At 38.7% G+C, this 19,259-nt stretch overlaps 1 protein-coding gene across 5 annotated transcripts in view; it reads left to right on the forward strand.

The window, feature by feature from the left end:
• The first annotated feature begins 16,369 nt into the window (after nucleotides 1–16,369).
• The window catches only part of LOC126081952 (uncharacterized), a 63,427-nt gene continuing 60,537 nt past the window's right edge, over nucleotides 16,370–19,259 (forward strand). For all 5 annotated transcript variants that reach the window (XM_049894187.1, XM_049894189.1, XM_049894190.1 and 2 more), the window contains exons 1-2: nucleotides 16,370–16,464; nucleotides 17,148–17,263. The gene's annotated coding sequence lies outside the window, so the exon portion shown is untranslated. The remainder of the gene's footprint in view (nucleotides 16,465–17,147; nucleotides 17,264–19,259) is intronic.

Raw genomic sequence — 19,259 nt, forward strand, 5'->3', positions numbered from 1 at the left:
CACCACCCCTGTTCTCCAAGGGCAAGCTCAAAGTCTCACTTGCGCTCGTGCCTGAATTAATCAGGAAGTTGTGACAAACCAAAAAACCAAACCATGTTACAGTCCAATTGATTCTGACTCATAGTGACCCCAAAGAACAGAGTAGAACTGCCCCATAGGGTTTCCAAGGCTGCAAATCTTTACAGAAGCAGACTGCCACATCTCTCTCTCGTGGGGCGGCTGGTGGGTTCGAACTGCCAACTTTTTTGGTTAGCAGCCCTGTGCTTTAACCACTGTACCACCAGGGCTCCCAGCTGTGATGTGTATGTCCGTATTAAAGTCTGATATTGCCAGGCCACTTATATTTTCTACTATATTCATTTATTTTTTATAATTATTTTTAAATTATAAAATAATATACAATGAAGAAATTTGGGAAAATACGGAAATATAACAAGTGAACCTGATATAATCACAGGTTATGTTTTCATATATATTCTTCCAGGCCATGAAAAATATACATATATATGTTAACATATTATATATGCATATGTAAGTGTGTATATGTGGGAGTATATTTGTGCTACTATATTATACTTTATATTACTTTTGCACTTAAGTTATATGTGAGAAATTTTGTATATATCAATGGTTTTGTAATATCCCATCTTACAGATATAGCTTTGTTTTTAACCTCTTCTCTATTATTAGCCTGTATCTCCATTTTTATCTCCATTAGCAAAGAGAACTAGAGTTGCGAATAATATTTACATTACTTACGAAAAAGAGAAGTCTATCCAAACAAAAACAAAACAAAACAACACCACCCAGAATAAAAGTCTACGATTAAACAAAAAGAAGAAACTTTTATTATTATTATACATGAGTAATTGAATTGGTTCAAATGCCTTGAAATATGATAGTGTCTGTTGTATGTAGAACTAAACTCATAGCAACTGTTTAAACTCAACAGATCGAGAGCAAAGTAGATACAAAATCCAGCAGTCTGGTCTTCTATTAAGTCAGACATCAAAAGGATTTGAAAAAAATGCAAAATATTCCGTCTTATCACAATTTTTTTTTTTAAATACAGCTTTTGTTACATAGTTTATGTTAACATGTAATGGGTTATTTTTTGTCTTTATTTTTAAATGAAATAATGCATAACTCTACATTTTTCATTTTAATTTCTACTATGGTAGGTATCTACAGATACATTATATAAATAAAAGCACTTTGGAGACTTAGTAATTTTTTAAGAGTATAAAGGATTCCTGGAAACCCTGGTGGCGTAGTGGTTAAGTGCTACGGCTGCTAACCAAAGGTTTGGCAGTTCGAATCCACCAGGTGCTACTTGGAAACTCTATGGGGCAGTTCTACCCTATTCTATAGGGTCGCTATGAGTTGAAATCGACTCGACGGCACTGGGTTTGGGTTATAAAGGATTCCTAAGACCACAAAGTTGGGGAACCACTGGTTTACTGACTCATGGTGTGAGTATACTGCCTTTTGTTTCTTTTTCAGTTTCTGCTCTCATTGTGAACAAAGATTTCTCTTTGTATTCTGCTATTTAAGCTTTCTTATTTTTATAGATGAACCAAAATTTTTATTTCCCAAATATACTACACCTCACAGTTCATCATCTGTTTTACTGTTTTAGATTTTAAACACAAAAACTCCAAGTGGCCACAAAGAATGACAGAATTAAAGTACTTTAAGTTGTGTTTCTTTTCTTTTTTTTTTTTTCTGAACCACCATCAATAAATATTTATTGAGCAATATGCATATTCTTCATTTGTGGCAAATGCTTTTTTTTTCCTTGTGCTTTAGGTGAAAGTTTACAGACCAAATTAGTTTACCATTCAATAGTTCTCACATAGAGTGTTCCATGACATTGGTTTCCTCCCTCACAATGTGTCAACTCTCTCCCCATTTCTGTCCTAGGTTCCCAGTTTACTTTGGTCCTGGTTTTCTACCCCTTCTTGCCTTCTCATCTTTGCTCTCTGGCAAATGTTGCCCTTTTGATCTCATATAGTTAATTGTTCTAAGGAGCAGGTTCCCCTAGGGTACTATTGTTTATTTTATGGGCCTGTCTATAGTTTGGCTATTAAAGCTTTTCTTGATTGGAAACCCTGATGGTGTAGTGGTTAAGAGCTATGGTTACTAACCGAAAGGTCAGCAGTTTGAATCCACCAGGTGTTCCTTGGAAACTTTATGGGACAGTTCTACTTTGTCCTATAGGGTCACTATGAGTCGATCTCGAAAGCAATGCGTTTGTTTTTTTTTTTGTTTTTAATGAAACGTCTAATTATTTTGGTAAATCACTCTCAACTAGCTACACTTTGGTAGGGGCCTAAGTTCATCAGAACTCCTTGGAATGAGGCTGTGTACATAAGAACTCCATTGAATGTGGCTGTGGGATGGGAATTCCGTGGAATGGGGCTGTGAGCATAGAACTCTTTGGAATAGTGCTGTGACATGGCAGGCATTCTGAGGTTTCACAACATCTGTATAGAGTCATGAATGTCTTAAAAGATATCTCACCAATCAGATGGTTTTCTGTTCCAGACTGCTCAACATTTTTGTGTATATTCTCATTGGTCCTTACAACACAGTGGTAGATGATAACATTATATATATTAAAGATGAAAACTAAACTTGAGACAAATGAATTGGTTACTTATTTATACCTAATCTTAGATTTTAAATCTAAATTTGACAGTTTTTCTATACCTACCTGTACATCAAAGTCACCTGGGAAGCATTTTTAAATTATGGATACCTAGGCTCACCCCATACCTGTTGGGTCTCTGGGGATGGAGCTCAGAAATCTGTATCATAAATCTCCCCAGGCAGTTCTGATGAAACTTATTCATGGAGTAGGGCTTGTGAGCCAATACACCACAGTATATTAATGATACAAATTGAAACCTAAAACATATAATCAGGAGATTTCTTAGGAGAAATTTTAAAAAAGGTCAGCAGTTTGAATCTATCAGCTGCTTCTTGGGAACCCTATGGGCAGTTCTACTCTGTCTTACAGGGTCGCTACGAGTCAGAATTGACTCGATGGCAATGGGTTTGGTTTGGTTTGGACCTGGTGAGTAAATATGGAACCAGGTAAGGTCTTCTCTGAAACATCACTCACACACAGTCATGGGATCATGGTTTAATCAGAATGACCTGAACATAGATAACTGAAGGTGTAGGCCTATAACCAAAATAAGTTTGAAACCCCTTGAGAGGAAGGAAGAACAAGGAAAAAACAAAAACACAAAACAACTGAAAAGATTTGAATGTTAACAACACATTTCTAGGTAGTCTCAGGCTCAGCACAGAGCAGCCAAATTTAGTGTGGGACAATGAGAAGGCATTATAGATCATTAAACCAAAAAACCAAACCTGCTGCCATCAAGTCCATCTCATAGTGATCCTATAGGACAGAGTAGAACTGCCCCATAGAGTTTCCAAGGAGCACCTGGTAGATTTGAGCTGTCGACCATTTGGTTAGCAGCTGTAGCACTTAACCACTATGCCACCAGGATTTCCCCTCATTAGGCCTATTATATACGTAAACAGCCCTGCTTAATAAACAATTTTACCATGAATTGATCCCCATTTCTGATAGTGATCAGAAAGCCCCACTTTCCTAGAGCAATCACTAATCTGTTAATAATCTTGTTCTAGAATGTGCTGAGATTCTGTGGTGCAACAAACAAGACTGTTCTAAAATGACAATGGCAGGTCATTCTGTGCTACCTAGTCACTGAGACTGTTAGAACTGGGGGCTCCTCTCTCCTCTCAGTGGGAAGGGTTCTTTTCAAACTAAGCTTCCCACTAGATTGGTGGCTTCTTCCCTTGAAAAAGAGAATGCAACATTTCACAGGTCCCCAAAGTCACTGGGTGCTGAGCAGCTGGCTTTCCAGACAACTCCTATGAACAGCTCGTTTCTCAACTCCGTAAGGCTGGTGCCTAGATAACCTGTTATTCTGCTTGTTCAGCTCTCTCCACTCCCATTGATAAAGTTGCTCTCAGGCTTTCTGTGTAGTAAAGGAGAACAATAGGAGGAAAAATCCCTACCATCCAGAATGTTCACCCATAGTGTGTCGAACAGAGTGCCCTGACCATTGTTGTCTACTCAGGGGAAGTTAGGAGGCTTGGAAGAGCCAAGCCTCCTCTCCCCCATTATTTTTGGCTTTAAATTTGTTAACCCAATAAAATCAGTTCCTTAACCCACACTGCATGACATGTCAGATATTGACCACAAAGAGGTCGAATTTGCACAACTGTTTCAAGGGTAAACTCAGGCATGTCTCATTTCCAATATTCAGCCTTATAGCTCCTTGTCCTCTCAACAAGTTTCCAAATGGTACCCCCTCATTTCCAACTGCTAGTCCTCTCATTGTTCTGATATGTAATTCATACGGTTTTAAAAACCGGAATTCATGTAAATACTATGTTGTTTGATTATCTCCTTACCTATCTTAAACTCCGACTTTTTTTTTCTACCGATATTTGATATTTCTGATTTGGAAAATGGATAGAGAGCTGAAATGGAAGTTAAATTGTTCTGCTACATTATTGCAGCAGTTAATATTATTCCTCTGTCAAGAAACACTTTCATTCTTATTTTCTTATGATTTAAAACCAGTTTTACTTTCTTATTATCTTATCGAGTATTTCAAATTACAGTTACCTGTTATAATGCAAGATTATTTTTACACTGAAATTTTAAGTTAATTGATTTGTATGAATGTGTTAAGTAATTTTCTTCAAAAGTACCTAGACATGTAAAAATCAGAGTGTTGTTTTCATATGCTGGGACATGTTACCTTCCAATCAGAATAATGTTCCTTCTGTTTATGGAAGCTAAGAAACAGATCCTTGCACATTCCATGTATATTCATGTGTAGTAAAATTTTATTATATCCTCAAAGTTATTTACCTAAGAATAGATTTTTGGATGATTCTACATATTTGAGTCTGTTAGCTATAAGATAATATTTTCCTACCAAAAAGTTCTAGGAATGCATTTATGAAAACATTAAAGAGAATTCCAGTTAGCTGCTTATGCTGTGCATTCATCCAAAGCCCTTTCATTCAGTACTTTTCCATCATTGTGGGTCAGTATTGGTCTTAATTGCTCTAAGAAGTGTTTGGGGACATTCTCAAACTTCAGGGATCTATTTCCCACTCATTTTCCTATGATAGTAATTGTCAAGACCCATCACCTGGCATTTAATACCTTGTCTTGTGATACGTCTTATTGGTTCATATATTTTCTAACCATTTACTATAATTTTCTTGAAAGCTGGGGCCATGTTATATATCTTTTGCATTCCAAACAACTAATAACAGTGCACTGAACATTAATAGGTACTTGAAAATGTGCTTTTGATAAAGAATCATATGTATCTCTATGCAAAAAAAAGGGGGGTAATAAAATAAGGTAGCATAGGGATGTTGTTGTTAGGTGCCACTGAGTCTGTTCTGACTCATAGCTACCCCATGTAGAACAGAGCGAAACACTGCCTGGTCCTGTGCCATCCTCACAATTATTGCTACAGTTGAGCCCATTGTTGCAGCTACTGTGTCAATCCATTTCGTTGAGGGTTTTTCTCCTTTTCGCTAATGCTGAACTTCACCAAGCACAAGGTCCTTCTCCAAGGACTGGTCCCTTCTGATAACATGTCCAAAGTATGTAAGACGAAGTCTCGCCATCCTTGCACTTCCAAGGAGCACTCTGGCCATACTTCTTCCAAGAAAGACTTGTTCGTTCTTCTGGCAGTCCATGGTATATTCAATATTCGTTGCCAACACCATAATTCAAAGCCATCAATTCTTCTTCTGTCTTCCTTATTCATCATCCAGCTTTTGCATGCATATGAGGTGATCAAAAACACCGTGGTTTGGGTTAGGCACACCTCAGTCCTCCAAGTGACATCTTTGTTTTTAACAATTTTTTTAATAACTTTTATTAAGCTTCAAGTGAACGTTTACAAATCCAATCAGTCTGTGACATATAAGTTTACATACATCTCACTCCCTACTCCCACTTGCTCTCCCCCTCTTGAGTCAGCCCTTTCAGTCTCTCCTTTCTTGACAATTTTGCCGGCTTCCCTCTCTCTCTATCCTCCCATCCCCCCTCCAGACAAGAGTTGCCAACACAATCTCAAGTGTCCACCTGATATAATTAGCTCACTCTTCATCAGCGTCTCTCTCCCACCCGCTGACCAGTCCCTTTCATTTCTGCTGAGTTGTCTTCGGGGATGGTTCCTGTCCTGTGTCAACTGAAGGTCTGGGGAGCATGGCCGCCGGGATTCCTCCAGTCTCAGTCAGACCATTAAGTTTGGTCTTTTTATGAGAATTTGGGGTCTGTATCCCACTGATCTGCTCCCTCAGGGGTCCTCTGCTGTGCTCCCTGTCAGGGCAGTCATTGATTGTGGCCGGGCACCAACTAGTTCTTCTGGTCTCAGAATGATGTAGGTCTCTGGTTCATGTGGCCCTTTCTGTCTCTTGTGCTCTTAGTTGTCGTGTGGCCTTGGTGTTCTTCATTTTCCTTTGCTCCAGGTGGGTTGAGACCAATTGATGCATCTTAGATGGCCGCTTGTTAGCATTTAAGACCCCAGACGCCACATTTCAAAGTGGGATGCAGAATGATTTCATTATAGAATTATTTTGCCAATTGACTTAGAAGTCCCCGCAAACCATGTTCCCCAGACCCCCGCGCTTGCTCCGCTGACCTCTGAAGCATTCATTTTATCCCGGAAACTTCTTTGCTTTTGGTCCAGTCCAAATGAGCTGACCTTCCATGTATTGAGTGTTGTCTTTCCCTTCACCTAAAGCAGTTCTTGTCTACTGATTAATCAATAAAAAACCCTCTCCCACTCTCCCTCCCTCCCCGCCTCGTAACCACAAAAGTATGTGTTCTTCTCAGGTTTACTATTACTCAAGATCTTATAATAGTGGTCTTATACAATATTTGTCCTTTTGCCTCTGACTAATTTCGCTCAGCATAATGCCTTCCAGGTTCCTCCATGTTATGAAATGTTTCAGAGATTCGTCACTGTTCTTTATCGATGCGTAGTATTCCATTGTGTGAATATACCACAATTTATTTACCCATTCATCCGTTGATGGACACCTTGGTTGCTTCCAACTTTTTGCTATTGTAAACAGAGCTGCAATAAACGTGGGTGTGCATATATCTGTTTGTATGAAGGCTCTTGTATCTCTAGGGTATATTCCTAGGAGTGGGATTTCTGGGTTGTATGGTAGTTCTATTTCTAACTGTTTAAGATAACGCCAGATAGATTTCCAAAGTGGTTATACCATTTTACATTCCCACCAGCAGTGTATGAGAGTTCCAATCTCTCCGCATCCTCTCCAACATTTATTATTTTGTGTTTTTTGGATTAATGCCAGCCTTGCTGGTGTGAGATGGAATCTCATGGTAGTTTTAATTTGCATTTCTCTAATGGCTAATGATCGAGAGCATTTTCTCATGTATCTGTTGGCTGCCTGAATATCTTCTTTAGTGAAATGTGTGTTCATATCCTTCGCCCACTTCTTGATTGGGTTGTTTGTCTTTTTGTGGTTGAGTTTTGACAGAATCATGTAGATTTTAGAGATCAGGTGCTGGTCTGAGATGTCATAGCTGAAAATTCTTTCCCAGTCTGTAGGTGGTCTTTTTACTCTTTTGGAGAAGTCTTTAGATGAGCATAGGTGTTTGATTTTTAGGAGCTCCCAGTTATCGGGTTTCTCTTCATCATTTTTGGTAATGTTTTGTATTCTGTTTATACCTTGTATTAGGGCTCCTAGGGTTGTCCCAATTTTTTCTTCCATGATCTTTATCGTTTTAGTCTTTATGTTTAGGTCTTTGATCCACTTGGAGTTAGTTTTTGTGCATGGTGTGAGGTATGGATCCTGTTTCATTTTTTTGCAAATGGATATCCAGTTATGCCAGCACCATTTGTTAAAAAGGCTATCTTTTCCCCAGTTAATTGACACTGGTCCTTTGTCAAATATCAGCTGCTCATACGTGGATGGATCTATGTCTGGGTTCTCAATTCTGTTCCATTGGTCTATGTGTCTGTTGTTGTACCAATACCAGGCTGTTTTGACTCCTGTGGCTGTACAATAGGTTCTGAAGTCAGGTAAGGTGAGGCCTCCCACTTTCTTCTTCTTTTTCAGTAGTGCTTTGCTTATCCGGGGCTTCTTTCCCTTCCATATGAAATTAGTGATTTGTTTCTCTATCCCCTTAAAATATGACATTGGAATTTGGATCGGAAGTGCGTTAAATGTATAGATGGCTTTTGGTAGAATAAACATTTTTACTATGTTAAGTCTTCCTATCCATGAGCAGGGTATGTTTTTCCACTTAAGTATGTCCTTTTGAATTTCTTGTAGTAGAGCTTTGTAGTTTTCTTTGTATAGGTCTTTTACATCCTTGGTAAGATTTATTCCTAAGTATCTTATCTTCTTGGGGGCTGCTGTGAATGGTATTGATTTGGTTATTTCCTCTTTGGTGTTCTTTTTGTTGATGTAGAGGAATCCAAGTGATTTTTGTATGTTTATTTTATAACCTGAGACTCTGCCAAACTCTTCTATTAGTTTCAGTAGTTTTCTGGAGGATTCCTTAGGGTTTTCTGTGTATATAATCATGTCATCTGCAAATAGTGATAACTTTACTTCTTCCTTGCCAGTCCGGATACCTTTTATTTCTTTGTCTAGCCTAATTGCCCTGGCTAAGACTTCCAACACGATGTTGAATAAGAGCGGTGATAAAGGGCATCCTTGTCTGGTTCCCGTTCCCAAGGGAAATGCTTTCAGGTTCTCTCCATTTAGAGTGATATTGGCTGTTGGCTTTGCATAGATGCCCCTTATTATGTTGAGGAATTTTCCTTCAATTCCTATTTTGGTGAGAGTTTTTATCATAAATGGGTGTTGACTTTGTCAAATGCCTTTTCTGCATCAATTGATAAGATCATGTGGTTTTTGTCTTTTGTTTCATTTTTGTGATGGATTACATTAATGGTTTTTCTGATATTAAACCAGCCTTGCATACCTGGTATAAATCCCACTTGATCATGGTGAATTATTTTTTTGATGTGTTGTTGGATTCTATTGGCTAGAATTTTGTTGAGGATTTTTGCATCAATGTTCATGAGGGATATAGGTCTATAATTTTCTTTTTTTGTAATGTCTTTACCTGGTTTTGGTATCAGGGAGATGGTGGCTTCATAGAATGAGTTGGGTAGTATTCCGTCATATTCTATGCTTTGGAATACCTTTAGTAGTAGTGGTGTTAACTCTTCTCTGAAAGTTTGGTAGAACTCTGCAGTGAAGCCGTCCGGGCCAGGGCTTTTTTTTGTTGGGAGTTTTTTGATTACCGTTTCAATCTCTTTTTTTGTTATGGGTCTATTTAGTTGTTCTACTTCTGAATGTGTTAGTTTAGGTAGGTAGTGTTTTTCCAAGAATTCATCCATTTCTTCTAGGTTTTCAAATTTGTTAGAGTACAATTTTTCATAATAATCTGAAATGATTCTTTTAATATCATTTGGTTCTGTTGTGATGTGGTCCTTCTCATTTCTTATTCGGGTTATTTGTTTCCTTTCCTGTATTTCTTTAGTCAGTCTAGCCAATGGTTTATCAATTTTGTTAATTTTTTCAAAAAACCAGCTTTTGGCTTTGTTAATTCTTTCAATTGTTTTTCTGTTCTCTAATTCATTTAGTTCAGCTCTAATTTTTATTATTTGTTTTCTTCTGGTGCCTGATGGATTCTTTTGTTGCTCACTTTCTATTTGTTCAAGTTGTAGGGACAGTTCTCTGATTTTGGCTCTTTCTTCTTTTTGTATGTGTGCATTTATTGATATAAATTGGCCTCTGAGCACTGCTTTTGCTGTGTCCCAGAGGTTTTGATAGGAAGTATTTTCATTCTCATTGCTTTCTATGAATTTCCTTATTCCCTCCTTAATGTCTTCTATAACCCAGTCTTTTTTCAGCAGGGTATTGTGCAGTTTCCAAGTATTTGATTTCTTTTCCCTAGTTTTTCTGTTATTGATCTCTAGTTTTATTGCCTTGTGGTCGGAGAAGATGCTTTGTAATATTTCGATGTTTTGGACTCTGCAAAGGTTTGTTTTATGACCTAATATGTGGTCTATTCTAGAGAATGTTCCATGTGTGCTAGAAAAAAAAGTATACTTTGCAGCAGTTGGGTGGAGAGTTCTGTATAAGTCAATGAGGTCAAGTTGGTCTATTGTTGTAATTAGATCTTCCGTATCTCTGTTGAGCTTCTTACTGGATGTCCTGTCCTTCTCCGAAAGTGGTGTGTTGAAGTCTCCTACTATAATTGTGGAGGTATCTATCTCGCTTTTCAATTCTGTTAAAATTTGATTTATGTATCTTGCAGCCCTGTCATTGGGTGCATAAATATTTAATATGGTTATGTCTTCCTGATCAATTGTCCCTTTTATCATTATATAGTGTCCTTCTTTATCCTTTGTGGTGGATTTAAGTCTAAAGTCTATTTTGTCAGAAATTAATATTGCTACCCCTCTTCTTTTTTGCTTATTGTTTGCTTGATATACTTTTTTCCATCCTTTGAGTTTTAGTTTGTTTGTGTCTCTAAGTCTAAGGTGTGTCTCTTGTAGGCAGCATATAGATGGATCGTGTTTCTTTATCCAGTCTGTGACTCTCTGTCTCTTTATTGGTGCATTTAGTCCATTTACATTCAGGGTAATTATAGATAAATAAGTTTTTAGTGCTGTCATTTTGATGTCTTTTTATGTGTGTTGTTGACAATTTCATTTTTCCACATACTTTTTTGTGCTGAGGCGTTTTTCTTAGTAAATTGTGAGATCCTCATTTTCATAGTGCTTGACTTTATGTTAGTTGAGTCGTTACGTTTTTCTTGGTTTTTATCTTGAGTTATACAGTTGTTATACCTTTTTGTGGTTACCTTATTGTTTACCCCTATTTTTCTAAGTAAAAACCTAACTTGTATTGTTCTATATCGCCTTGTATCACTCTCCATATGGCAGTTCAATGCCTCCTGTGTTTAGTCCCTCTTTTTGATTATTGTGATCTTTTACCTATTGACTTCCATGATTCCCTGTTATGTGTATTTTTTTTTTTAATTAATCTTAATTTGTTTTTGTGATTTCCCTATTTGAGTTGATACCAGGACGTTCTGTTTTGTGACCTTGTGTTGTGCTGGTATCTGATATTATTGGTTCTCTGACCAAACAATATCCTTTAGTATTTCTTGTAGCTTTGGTTTGGTTTTTGCAAATTCTCTAAACTTGTGTTTGTCTGTAAATATCTTAATTTCGCCTTCATATTTCAGAGAGAGTTTTGCTGGATATATGATCCTTGGCTGGCAGTTTTTCTCCTTCAGTGTTCTGTATATGTCGTCCCATTCCCTTCTTGCCTGCATGGTTTCTGCTGAGTAGTCAGAACATATTCTTACTGATTCTCCCTTGAAGGAAACCTTTCTTTTCTCCCTGTCTGCTTTTAAAATTTTCTGTTTATCTTTGGTTTTGGTGAGTTTGATGATAATATGTCTTGGTGTTTTTCTTTTTGTATCAGTCTTAAATGGGGTTCGATGAGCATCTTGGATAGATATCCTTTCGTCTTTCATGATGTCAGGGAAGTTTTCTGTCAGGAGTTCTTCAACTATTTTCTCTGTGTTTTCTGTCCCCCCTCCGTGTTCTGGGACTCCAATCACCCGCAGGTTATCCTTCTTGATAGAGTCCCACATAATTCTTAGGGTTTCTTCATTTTTTTAAATTCTTTTATCTGATTTTTTTCCAGCTATGTTGGTGTTGATTCCCTGGTCCTCCAGATGTCCCAGTCTGCATTCTAATTGCTCGAGTCTCTCCTCTGACTTCCTAGTGCGTTGTCTAATTCTGTTATTTTATTGTTAATCTTTTGGATTTCTACATGTTGTCTCTCTATGGATTCTTGCAACTTATTAATTTTTCCACTATGTTCTTGAATAATCTTTTTGAGTTCTTCAACAGTTTTATCAGTGTGTTCCTTGGCTTTTTCTGCAGTTATCCTAATTTCATTTGTGATATCATTAAGCATTCTGTAAATTAGTTTTTTATATTCTGTATCTGATAATTCCAAGATTGTATCTTCATTTGGGAAAGATTTTGATTCTTTTGTTTGGGGGGTTGGAGAAGCTGTCATGGTCTGCTTCTTTAAGTGGTTTGATATGGATTGTTGTCTCCGAGCCATCACTGGGAAACTAGTTTTTCCAGAAAATCCACTAAAAAAAAATGCAGTCAGATCCCTATCAGAGTTCTCCCTCTGGCTCAGGCTATTCAGATGTTAATGAAGCCGCCTGGGGAGGGTGGGGGAGGGAACAGAGAGATAGGCGAGTAGCACCTCAGAATATAGCCAGAGTTGCTTGTCTTGCTTGGAATGACTATTATATCTGAGACTCCCGCGGGGCGCGTCGCCTATGTGTGCTGGCTGTGTGGAGATTGCCCCCGGGGGGTCTGGCCCGCTGGAGTCACGGTCAGATCCTCTGCTTCCAGCCCCACGCCCAGCGTCGAGGCTCCCCTACTGGGACGGTGCACTCTCGACTCCAAAATCAGTCGCTGCCTCCCGGGGATTTCTCGTCCCTCCAGCCACGTGGCCCTGCCGCCCTCGAGAACCAGTTGGGCCTCCTCCCGGGGTTAGTTCAGATGGGTGGAGCAGGTCCCCGTGCTTGTGCCGTGACCGAGTGTCCCGGCTGGGACGCTGTTCTCCCCGCTCCAATACCAGCCGCTGCCTCCCAGGGACTTCTCCTACCGGCTGCGTCCCACGCCACCCGTGGAACCAGCTGGTCCCCCTCCCGGGGTTAGTTCAGGGGGGTGGAGCAACTCTCCGTGTTTATGCCGTACCTGCGTCCAGTCCAAATCCCTGCGGGACGGTTCCCCGTCTCGGATGCTGCTCTTTCTGCTCCAAGACCAGTCACTGCCTCCCAGGGACTTCTCCTACCGGCTGCGTCCCACGCCGCCCGTGGAACCGGCTGGTCCCCCTCCCGGGGTTAGTTCAGGGGGGTGGAGCCACTCTCTGTGCTTGTGCCGTACCTGACTGGTACGCTGGCTCCAGGCTCTGGAAACAATCGCTGCTTCCCCGTATTAGTTCGTTCTCCGTCTCTAAATCTGTGTTTGTTGTTCAGGGTTCGTAGATTGTTATGTATGTGATCGATTCACTTGTTTTTCCGTGTCTTTGTTGTAAGAGGGATCCGAGGTAGCGTCTGCCTAGTCCGCCATCTTGGCTCCGCCCCCTGTTTTTAACAATTTAAAGAGGTCTTTTGTAAGCAGATTTGACCCATGCAATATGTCGTTTGATTTCTTGACTGCTGCTTCCATGGCTGTTGATTGCGGATCCAAGTAAAATGGAATTCTTGACACCTTCAGTATTTTCTCTGTTTATCATGATGTTGCTTATTGTGAGGATTTTTGTTTTATTTATTTTGAGGCGTAATTCATATTGAAGGCTGAGTCTTTGATCTTCATTATTAAGTGCTTCAAGCCCTCTTCACTTTCAGCTAGCAAGGTTGTGTCATCTGCAATGCAGGTTGTTAGTGAGTCTTCCTCCAGTCCTGAGGCCTCGTTCTTCTTCTCCCATACAGTCCGGTTTCTTGGATTACTTGCTCAGCATACAGATGGAATAAGCATGGTGAAAGGATGCAACCCTGACACACATCTTTCTCGATTTTAAACCACGCATTATGGCCTTGCTCAGTTTGAACTACTGCCTCTTTGTCTATGCACAGGTTCCCCGTGAACACAATTAAGTGTTCTGGAATTTTCATTCTTTGCAATGTTATCTATAATTTGTTATGACCCACACAGCGAATGCTTTTGCATAGTCAATAAAACACAGGTAAACATCTTTCTTGCATTCTTTGCTTTCATCCAAGATCCATGTGACATCAGCAACGATACCCGTCATTCCACATCCTCATCTGAATCGGGCTTGAATTTCTGGCAGTTCCCTGTCAATGTACTGCTACAACTGCTTTGAATGATCTTCAGCAAAACTTTACTTGCATGTAATATTAAAATTGTTCATTGCATAGGGATAGGTTGATTCTATTTTTTTTTAATAATTTTTATTGAGCTTCAAGTGAACGTTTACAAATCAAATCAGTCTGTCACATATAAGCTTATATACACCTTACTCCATACTCCCACTTACTCTCCCCCTAATGAGTCAGCCGTTCCAGTCTCTCCTTTCGTGACAGTTTTGCCAGTTTCTAACCCTCTCTACCCTCCCATCTCCCCTCCAGACAGGAGATGCCAACACAGTCTCAAGTGTCCACTTGAAGCTCAATAAAAATACCAGTAGCTCACTCTTCATCAGCATCTCTCTCCTACCCACTGTCCAGTCCGTTCCATGTCTGATGAGTTGTCTTCGGGAATGGTTCCTGTCCTGGGCCAACAGAAGGTTTGGGGATCATGACCGCCGGGATTCCTCCAGTCTCAGTCAGACCATTAAGTCTGGTCTTTTTATGAGAATTTGGGGTCTGCATCCCACTGATCTCTTGCTCCCTCAGGGGTTCTCTGTTGTGCTCCCTGTCAGGGCAGTCATCGGTTGTGGCCGGGCACCATCTAGTTCTTCTGGTCTCTGGATGATGTATGTCTCTGGTTCCTGTGGCCCTTTCTGTCTCTTGGGCTCATAGTTATCGTGTGACCTTGGTGTTCTTCATTCTCCTTTGATCCAGGTGGGCTGAGACCAATTGATGCATCTTAGATGGCCGCTTGTTAGCATTTAAGACCCCAGATGCCATATTTCAAAGTGGGATGCAGAATGTTTTCATAATAGAATTATTTTGCCAATTGACTTAGAAGTCCCCTTAAGCCATAGTGATTCTATTTTTTAAAAAATTGTTCAGAAATTAAGCCTATTCAATTCCATTCTCTTTTTTTTTTTTTTTTTTGAGGAAAAATACTTATAAAATTAAACATCAGGGAAAACAGTACAAGTTTATCCAGTTTATTTGTTTATAAAAATACCAAATCCATTGCTGTTGAGTCAATTCTGACTCATAGCAATTGACCCTATAGGACAGAGTATAACTACCTCATAGAGTTTCCAATGGGCAGCTGGTGAATTCAAACTGCCGACCTTTTGGTTAGCGAGCCAAGCTCTTCAGACACAGCACCACAAGGGTTTCCCTTGTTCATAAACTGGACAAAATAATGAGGAATGCACTGCCACCCAGCGGCAACCTTTTGTTTTGAACGAAGTAACAGTTAAAGTAGACTCTGGCTATTGCGGATATTTGTCCAAGAAATTTTATATTCCATTTTAAAAGCAGGAAACCCTGGTGGCGTAGTGGTTAAGTGCTACGGCTGCTAACCAAAGGGTTGGCAGTTCGAATCCGCCAGGCGCTTCTTGGAAACTCTATGGGGCAGATCTACTCTGTCCTATAGGGTCGCTATTAGTCGGTAATCGACTCCAGGGCACTGGGTTCCGGGTAATTTTAAAAACAAGAGAAGTGACTCGGATATAGGAAATCTTGGACTAAATGCAAGTAAATCACAAGCCCAAATCAAACCAAATTATAAAGCAAAAACAAAATAAAACTATGACTTTTATGAAATCATTGGAAACTTTAATGTTGACTGAATACATTAATTGATGTTTGGTTTTCTAAAATTTTATAAGGGTGCTGAGCTTAGTTTTAAAAATAAAGGAGTTCTTGAGCCCTGTTGTCACAGTGGTTAAGAGCAGCTGCTAACCAAAAGACTGGCAGTTCAAATCCACCAGCCGTTCCTTGGAAACGCTAAGAGATATACATGTATTGAGTGTAGGATTTGATCAAAAAAATAGAGAGCTTTCTTTATAAATTATTTAGCAAAAATCAGTAGGTTAAGCCATAGATCAGGAAGAAGAATTTGTAATCTGCTTATTTCTGCCTCATTTGCCTTATAGAATGACCTTGGAGGAAACTAACATACTCTTTTTAAGATCAAGTAATTAAAAGTGTTAAAATTGCTTTCCAGCATCATGTTCATGTTAAATATTAAGCTCACATTGATTTGTAAAGGAGACTGTTAAACAAATAAAAAAAGTGAGTTGCCAAGACACGCTCTTATCCTGGAAACAAATGGTTCTTTCTCTCCCTCTCTCACTGGGTATTTACTGGGTATCGGCTTTCTATTATGCTGGTTTTTTAACCTTTGCAAAAACAGCATGGGACTTAGTTGCCTTGTTGCTAGGTTTTTGGCAACAATTAGAGGTCCCAGTTTCAATTTTTTGTTTTTGTTTTTTTTCCAGCTCTGACTTGAGTCCCTCAGAAAATTAATTCCGTTTCTTAGCAACCCAGATGGGTATAACATAAATAAGGTTGGGATTCTTTTGTAAAGCAAAGGGTAAACGTCTGACTTATTATAGATTTGGTTAGTCTCCCTTGGCTTTGCAGAAAAGATCTTCTGCAAAAAAACCTTTTTTTTTACAAAGAGTCCTCAATTTCAAATGGTGAGTAAACTTACCAATTTTTACAATGTTCCTGTTTTTGTTATTATTTTGAGTTCTTGTAGTTTGTCATTTGACTAGCTCTTTGGAGATGACATTCAGGAAACTGTTAAGATATACAAGATGGGTTCATTTATGAGATAAGCAATTTCTTTATATATAATGCATTTAGAAGGAGAGAACAAAGATGGAAGAAATTGTAAATTTCTTTTGCCGTTTACAATTGTGCATAAATTTGTGGCCTAAGGAGTTCATTTTGATATTATTAGCAGACTGGTTCACAATGGGACACCCTGGTGGTGTAGTGGTTAAGTGCTGTGGCTGCTAACCAAAAGGTTGGTAGTTCAAATCCACCAAGCGCTCCTTGGAAACTCTATAGGGCAGTTCTACTCTGTCCTGTAGGGTCACTCTGAGTCGAATTGATTCAATGGCAGTGGGTTTGGTTTTTTGGTTGGTTCACAATGCCTTTTCTTATATTGATAGCATTTTTGTACCAGGTGCATATATCTATAATGTATCTACCTATCTATAGCTAATCTATCCATTTTCCAAAATTTTTAACTTTATAAACTTAAACCCAGTTATGTATGCAGAAGAAGTTGAGGGCTTTGGAGTGGAAGATTGCCATTTTCCAAGATATTGCTGTGAAGTAATTTAATTATATAATTGCGTTTGGTTTATTTAAGATTTTGGAGGCCATGAACCGCGACTGCGGAATTCCACTCAGCCATCTGCAGGTAGATGGAGGAATGACCAGCAACAAAATTCTTATGCAGCTACAAGCGGACATTTGCTAAAAAAGGTATTTCTTTTAAATAGCATATTATATAAGCATATGACAATATTTTGCGATTTTCTGGTATAAAACATCTGATGCAGAAATTTAAATGAAAAGGAAGCTACTGTGATGGTGAATTTTTTTTTATCATTTAGAAAAAAATATTATAATTATTATTGTATTATATTGCTATTCGATTATAAGAGTAGTTGGGTATTTAGATACATTTTTCAGAGATAGAAATATCTGTAATTTTCTGAATTTGGCAAGCAGAGGATTTCTAGTATTTTTATTTTGGTGGACCCATATAAAGCTGCCATTTTTTGTAAAGTTAACAAAAAAGTTGAATAACAGTAATTTCACATGGTTCAACCTAAATTTTGCCAAGTAGGATTTGCAGAGGTAGAAATCCTTATATCAATTACTTTATATATATTTATGTAGAGATATATATTTACATATTATATATATTTCTAATTTGGGGGAACACTTTTAAGTCATTAACTATAGTACACATTACAGGACAAAATGTAGGCTCAAGTTTCCTTGCTGTATTCAAAACAGGGCTTTGAACCAATACTTTCTGGTTTGATCCCCTGCTGAGAATTTGCATTTTCACCCCAGATATACTGAATCACAATCTACAGTTTAACAGTATCCCCAGGTGATTCTTATATATCTGCAGGTGATTCAAAAGAAGGAAGGATAAATCCTGGTAGGGAAATTTAGGAATGCTTTGATTGGAGACAGTATTTAAGCCAATCCTTGAAGGATAAGTATAATTTCATAGATGGAGAATAGTTGTGCTTACTGAAAGCAAATTAAGCCACTCTTCTTTCCACTGAAAGCCCTGGTGGTGTAGTGGTTACGTGCTATGGCTGCCTACCGTAAATGTCAGCAGTTCGAATCCACCAGGTGCTCGTTGGAAACTCAGTGGGACAGTTCACCTCTGTCTTATAGGGTTGCTATGAGTTGGAATCCACTCAATGGCAGTGGGTTTGGTTTTGGTTTGGTTCTTTCCACTGAGAAATCTTGGCCAAAATATAGCTTCTTTAATGGCAACATTTCCCACTAAAGTTTTGGTGGAATGAGAGTAACACTAGTTTATTTTTATCTTCTTAATCAGATAGATATCTTATAACTTTGTATTTCTCTATGCCTTAGCTTTTCCCATGTAAAGTAGGAGTTATGATGTGATATCAACATATAGGCTTCAATCATTCAACTAGACCTCCAGTTGAATGATTTCTGCTTGGGTGCCTAGGGACTACAAAGACATATGCTAATCTAAGATTCATATAGTATAGAAGCCTAAATGTACACACATATTATTCAAAAGGATAATATGCATTAATAAACTCATAATATAAAGACAAAATGAAGAATAACACATAATTTGAGAGAATCCATTCCCATATTGAATGTGACAGAGTGAAAATTTTTAGTAGGAAGGAAGTGCTGAGGAATAAAGAGACGGACACCAGCATCAATGGCAACAAGGTGCCTAGGGAGCATGTGTACACACCCACCCAGCTGCCCAACCAAATAGAAGTCTAGGTTAGCACTACACACTCTAACCACAACCTCTTAGTTTTAAGGTTCTCTGACTCTCTTACTGCCGTGATACTTGCATGTTTTTTATTTGTATCAATTAGACTCCTGGTGTCTTGACCTCAAGCTCTTCTTATTCTCCTAGTTTATCATCTTTCTGGCATCATTTCTTTCTAGTTGTACTTTCTGGTGAGAAACTTCACTAACTCACAGACAGGCATCCTTAAGCTCAGCACCTTTTCAGTGTAACAGATGACAAAACTCTGATTTCGAATCAATCCAAAGCTGCTTTTTCTGTTCATGTAGTCAGGTTTCCAAGCCTTCTGGAGAAAGGGACGTTGATAATTTTTGGCAAAAGCTGAGCATTCAGCATTCCTCGGAAACTTCAAAATACATTCCTATAGAAATGTGAAAGAGTCATGAGTGAGGCCAAAGTGTTATCAAAATAGGCATGTACCTGAGACACTGA

Source organism: Elephas maximus, chromosome 8, assembly GCF_024166365.1.
Source record: "Elephas maximus indicus isolate mEleMax1 chromosome 8, mEleMax1 primary haplotype, whole genome shotgun sequence".
In the NCBI taxonomy this organism is placed as follows: Eukaryota; Metazoa; Chordata; class Mammalia; order Proboscidea; family Elephantidae; genus Elephas; species Elephas maximus.